Below are 6220 nucleotides of genomic sequence, written 5' to 3' on the forward strand. Positions count from 1 at the left end.
CACCCCCAAGTCCTTCTCCTCAGGGCTGCTCTCCAGCCGTCCTCCACCCAGCCTGGGGTTGTGCTTGGGACTCCCTGACCCACGTGCAGGACTTTGCCCTTGGCCTTGTTGAACTCCATGAGGTTGGCACGAGCCCACCTCTCCAGCCTGTCCAGGTCCCTCTGGATGCCATCCCTCCCCTTGAGCTTGTTGACCGCGCCACACAGCTTGGTGTCATCGGCAAACTTGCTGTGGGTGCCCTCGATCCCACTGTCCCTGTTGCCGACAAAGGTGTTACACAGCACTGGTCCCAGTACCAACCCCTGAGGAACCCCACTCGGCACTGGTCACCACTTGGACATTGAGCCGTTGAGTGCAACCATGGCCAGGAACAAGTGCCACAGCACCGATTCCATCTGTGTTTTCATCATTTACCTCTCTATATGCTCTTCAGCCACTCTCAGAAACCAGTTTCTTTTCAATGCTCGTTACTGGGAGCCCGTTTGGGACGCTCTCTGCCCAGCTGGAGGCGATGCTTTGATTGAGGAGTGAGAGGGAGAGGCGTCAGGGCCTGACCCTGCACGTGTCGGCCCTGCTGCCCTGCCTTATTTAGGAGATTTACCCTCTTTTGGCATTTCGACTCAATCTGGGAGTTGAAGGCAGCAGTCGGCGTGGCACGTGTGCGGGCAGGGGCTGCGGTGCTCCATCGCCGCCCTCCTGCTGGGGGGCAGCAGGATCGGGGGCATCTCTCGCTTTCCTACCACTAATGGTAACTCAAGAGTATACTCTGCAAAATGAAATGGAGCTGTTTTTTTCCTTTTTCTAATTTTATGCAGCTGAGAGGCCTTGACGAGGGTCTTCAAAGAGTTGCGGCTCGTAGCTGTTTTTATTGGGAAAATGAAAAATACGGTCTCCCTAACCAGAGCTGTTGAAATAAAGGCCTTGGGGGATAGAGGTTCTCTTTGTTTTTAATTAAGAGCTTATATCTCCTGTTCGCTGCTATTGCGCACTTCTGCAGTAGCAAGACATTAGTCTCGAATGGATTTTCTCATGGAATTAATTCTGTTGATGCAGAGCTGTCCGGGAGCCGTTTCAAAAGGTGGTCAGCAAGGCCAGAACTCAGTGCTTTCATCTCGGTGGCAAATATGTGGTCTTTAAAATAACATATATTAAAAAAAAAAAAAAAAAAGAAAAAAAGCCCTGGCGTTTGCTTGCTTTGAGAAGATTGGGGTTTTGCCTGGAGTTGGGGAATTTAGAGTTGCATTTTGCAGGTTGATGCACGGCTGCTGCTCACAGGGATGCCGATGCCGCGTCCCATCGCCAGAGGGGACGACAAGTCCCCGGTGAGCGCGGAGCGCGCTCGGACGGCAGGAGAGTGGAAAAACCCAGCAATATTTCAGCATTTCCAAGGGTTCAAAGAGCGCTTTTGAAGAGCTTTCCCTCCTGGCAGGCGACACATTAAATTCTGCTGCACTAGCAGAAGCGCAGGGGTTTGGACACACTTTCAATTCCATTAAATACTTCTCCTGTAATTACCCTCGAGTTAAATGGTCACTGCGTCAAATTGCCTGGTAAAAGCCTTGTAAGCGGGAGCCGCTCGCAGCCCCTCGCAGAGATGAGGCGTTTCCCGGCGCCGTGGCCGGGGCGGCAGCTCGCCGCATCCCTCCCCGGTCCCATACACCGGCATCTGCCGCTTGTTTCTCCACTGGTTATTAACGTGTAATTGAGCGCCCGCCGGGCTCTGTGACTTGCTGGGGTGGGAGTTTTGCCGGTTGAAATGTTTGCCACGGAGATGAGCAAACCAACCCGAGCCGCCGTAATTCCGGCATGCGGGTGCTTTCCTGCAGCCTGCCCCGCCGTGTGGGGCGCAGGTTCCCCTCTCGGTTACGGGCTCGGCAGAAGGCCTCCCGCGCCGGAGGAGGAGGGTAATTTTCCTTTATGAGCTATTGATTTTATCCTCCAGGTCCCCGTTCCTCCAGACAGACTGGGCTCCTAGGGCCGTGGTTAAAATAATGCTTTGCTCTTCGCAGCCATCTCTCTTTCATCTCACCTCGTCCCCCCGGTGGCGTGTGTCCCTTACGGGATGTTCCCCTCTCCATCCATTAGCACCTTCTCCTGCAGATGAGATATTTCTGTTCGATTTTGCTTCGTGCGGTTCTATGTATTTATTCGAAGGCCTGGAGGAGAGGATCTGATGTACTTGCGAAGTAAGAATAAAGACATATCAGTCTTTCTGGCAGTGGGTATTTCGGTAGGGCTTCCCCGGGAATCATCCCAGTTACCACCCAGTCCCTGTCCCTCTTCCCATTGCTGCCGTGGTTAAAGTGGTTGGGAAAAACATTTCCCGTCCCCTTGAAATCCCCCCGGGCTCCGGTGCGGAATTAATATGCGATGCAAAGGAACTTTCTTCTATGCCGGTACATATGGCAACTTATGTATGTGATGGAGTCTAAAATTATCCAGCCCTTCTTAAAATCCATGTGTCCTGCTCCCAAGAGCTGCCATCCTTCCCAGTGCTCAGCCACCTGCAATCTGTTCTGCCTGCGCGTTTCCCATTATGTAAGTGCGAGGATTAATTGCATCGTTAGGTTCTCCCGTGTCCCTGCCGTGGCTCCCATCTTCGCAGAAGGTCGCGCTTCTGACGCCGCTTCTGTTTTCAAAGGGATCGGGCACTGGGCTGGTTTTATTTTATTTTTAGTCTTCCCTTTTATCTTTTTCGGCGATGCCCCACTGGGAGCTGCTCCAAGATTGCCGCGAAGGACGCGGCTGGGCTGGCTGCGCCGGGGTGGGCGTCTCTCCGGACCCGGCGCGCGCAGGAGCGCCGAAGCACCGGGGTGGCCACGAGCTGGGGGTGGGGAGCTGCTGCCTGTCGGGACATGGCTTCTGTCGCGACCATCCTCCAGGGACCCAAAGCACAGGGCTAGAAGTTTTTTTCCATGCCTTGCCCTTAGCCGGTGCACTGCCGGCGGGAGGTGGGAAGCCCTGTGTCCAGCTCGGGGGCCACCAACAAAGGAAAGACATGGAGCTGTTGGAGCGGGGCCAGAGGAGGGACAGAGAGATGCTGGGAGGGCTGGAGCCTCTCTGCTGGGAGGACAGGCTGGGAGAGTTGGGGGGGTTCAGCCTGGGGAAGAGAAGGCCAAAAAGGGGAGACCTCAGAGCCCCTTCCAGTGCCTGAAGGGGCTCCAGGAGAGCTGGGGAGGGACTCTGGGTCAGGGAGGGGAGCCGTGGGATGAGGGGGAACGGTTTGACACTGACAGAGGGGAGATTGAGATGAGATATTGGGAAGAAATTGTTTCCTGTGCAGGTGGTGATCCCCTGGGGCAGGTTGCCCCGAGAAGCTGTGGCTGCCCCATCCCTGGAGGTGTTCAAGGCCAGGTTGGACGGGGCTTGGAGCAACCTGGGCTGGGGGGAGGTGTCCCTGCCCAGGGCAGGGGGTGGCACTGGGTGGTCTTCAAGGTCCCTCCCAACCTAAACCATTCTACGGTTCTATGATTTTCCCCGTGAATTCCCTTGGGAAAGGCAGGCCGGAGGCAGAGCAGCGGGGGAGCCGTAATTTGGCTGTGGCTGCCCAGTCGCCCGGAGGTGGCCAATCTGGAGGGAGGACGACCCCACCAGCCCTCACAGCTCCAGGCTCAGCAGCTCCCGAGCGATCCTGCCCACCCAGAGCGGCGTCCCCACGGGTGACGGATGTCGGTTTGGATCCCCCCACCCCACAGAGCCATGAACGGGTTCTGCGATGTCCTGTGGAGTCTCCTCCTCGAGGGCACAAAGCTCCCCGGCATCGGACCCCTCTGGAGCTGGAGCTGGTGCGGAGGAGGTGGGCGCCTGGTGCCCCCCATCCTCTGCCACCACCGTCCCCAGCCCCGGCGTCTGCTTCCCCGGAGCCGCTCTGTGCCGTGGCAGCTGCTGGTGCCATCCGCGCTCCCGGGGAGCCTTGTCACAGCGCCGTGTCACAGCGCGTTGGAGCCAACTGAAGTGTAATTGGGAGTAAATGGAGGAAACGGGTCATTTGCAAAATCGGTGCTTGAGTGGAGGGAGAAAAAGAACCCTGACGCATCCCATCCCTCCGCACTCGGCTTCGCGAGGGCTGGCGAGCGGCCGTCCGTCTGTCCGGCCGGTGGCTCCCCGGAGAGGGAGCAGAGGGAGAGCCCCAAAGTCCGCAGGGTCTGCACACTCTGCACCTCCCGGCGTTTTGGTGGGCTCCTGCCTTCTGGCGGCTCGGCATGGGGAGCACACCAGGACCTGGCATTTCTGAAGCGTTGGCCTTCAGGGAGTCACTCCTCCTCGGTCCTGCCTCTAGAACACCCCTTCACTGGGGATGTCCGTGGTGTGGCTGACATCTGCCACCACCTCCCGCTCCGGACCACGTTCTGTCCTTAAAACCAGTTGGGGCCCCTGCTCTTTTCTCCAGCTCTTCTCCCAGATCTCCTCCGTAGCATATCCGCTGGCAAAGTGGAATAATCGCTAGAAGATTCTGGGTGCGTGCTTCCTTCCGGAAACCCGTCTGCTTTTATGCTGGAGGTGAGCGCGTTCGCTCTGCCAGGGGCCAGGCCATCGCTGCCCTCCCCTTCGCGACGCTCCTTCCCGAGCAGCTCTCTCCGCGGCACCCCGGTGTCGGTGGCTGCTGCCCGCCCTGCCGGCACACCGGCTCCAGGGCTGGGAGCGAAGCCTCCCCCGCGAGCGATCGCTCCCCCGGTGCTTTGCACTGAGCGTGTTTTGGTGAATCAGACTCACCGAAGGTGACCTTGGTTTTATTACATTAAACTGTCAAGACTCACATTTCCAAGCGTTTGATTTACGCCCGGGATGCGTCGTGACAGCAAAGTCCACGGTGTTTCCTAAAAAGGTGTCGCTGCCAGCTGGCCTCATTGCTCAAGATGTGGGATTTTACAGCTCTCCGCATCTCAAGTGGAGATCCGTGCCTCCTTCCTGAGGCAGCCAGCGGCAAAGCCTGGGTCCCGCAGCATGGCCAGCGCGGCAACGCCAACACGGGCCAGCTGGGGGTGGATCTCCAGCAAGGATGCTCAGGTGGATCTTGAGCCAGGATGCTTAGGTGGATCTCCAGCAAGGATGCTCAGGTGGATCTCCAGCAAGGATGCTTAGGTGGATCTCCAGCAAGGATGCTCAGGTGGATCTTGAGCAAGGATGCTTAGGTGGATCTCCAGCAAGGATGCTCAGGTGGATCTTGAGCAAGGATGCTTAGGTGGATCTCCAGCAAGGATGCTCAGGTGGATCTTGAGCAAGGATGCTTAGGTGGATCTCCAGCAAGGATGCTCAGGTGGATCTTGAGCAAGGATGCTTAGGTGGATCTCCAGCAAGGATGCTCAGGTGGATCTTGAGCAAGGATGCTTAGGTGGATCTCCAGCAAGGATGCTCAGGTGGATCTTGAGCAAGGATGCTTAGGTGGATCTCCAGCAAGGATGCTCAGGTGGATCGTCAGCAAGGATGCTTAGGTGGATCTCCAGCAAGGATGCTCAGGTGGATCTTGAGCAAGGATGCTTAGGTGGATCTCCATGAAGGATGCTCAGGTGGATCTTGAGCAAGGATGCTTAGGTGGATCTCCAGCCAGGATGCTCAGCTGGATTTTGAGCCAGGATGCTCAGGTGGATCTTGAGCCAGGATGCTTAGGTGGATCTCCATGAAGGATGCTCGGGTGGATCTTGAGCAAGGATGCTTAGGTGGATCTCCAGCCAGGATGCTCAGCTGGATTTTGAGCCAGGATGCTCAGGTGGATCTTGAGCCAGGATGCTTAGATGGATCTCCATGAAGGATGCTCGGGTGGATCTTGAGCAAAGATGCTCAGGTGACGAAGCGTGGTGCTGAGGCAGGCGTGCCCGCGGGCAGGGCTAACGAAAGCCAGGGCAGCCCCTCGAGACCTGGTGTGGTGCCCACTGGTGCTCCCGAAAGCTGGGAGGCTGCCGCGCTGCGTGCTGGGGATGGCCATCCAAAGGTGAGTTACCCCTCTTTGTGCGCCCACACCGAGCAGCTTCCGTCTCCCCTCGGGTGTCACCGTGGGTCTCAGCAGACCCGCACAGCTTTTCTCCTGCACTTCCCCGGGCCAGAGGTGTTTTCCATCGTGTTTGTGGGGGACTGGAGTTGGGGGCGGTTGGGCTGGGGAGGCGGGGAGCGCTGCGCACCCTGCGAGGTGGTGGCTTTGCCGGGGGAGCCGGGCTGAGCTCCAGCGGCTTTTCTCCCTTGAGGAGCGTTGTGGGCAGCGTGGGCAGGGACCCGAAACCCCCGG

At 57.7% G+C, this 6220-nt stretch overlaps 1 protein-coding gene across 1 annotated transcript in view; it reads left to right on the forward strand.

Annotated features, from left to right (window-relative positions):
- AJAP1 (adherens junctions associated protein 1) overlaps positions 1-6220 on the forward strand; it is a 63186-nt gene that overhangs the window by 52877 nt on the left and 4089 nt on the right. The window lies entirely within an intron of this gene.

This window comes from Charadrius vociferus, unplaced genomic scaffold (assembly GCF_000708025.1).
Source record: "Charadrius vociferus isolate BGI_N301 unplaced genomic scaffold, ASM70802v2 scaffold477, whole genome shotgun sequence".
Lineage (NCBI taxonomy): Eukaryota > Metazoa > Chordata > Aves > Charadriiformes > Charadriidae > Charadrius > Charadrius vociferus.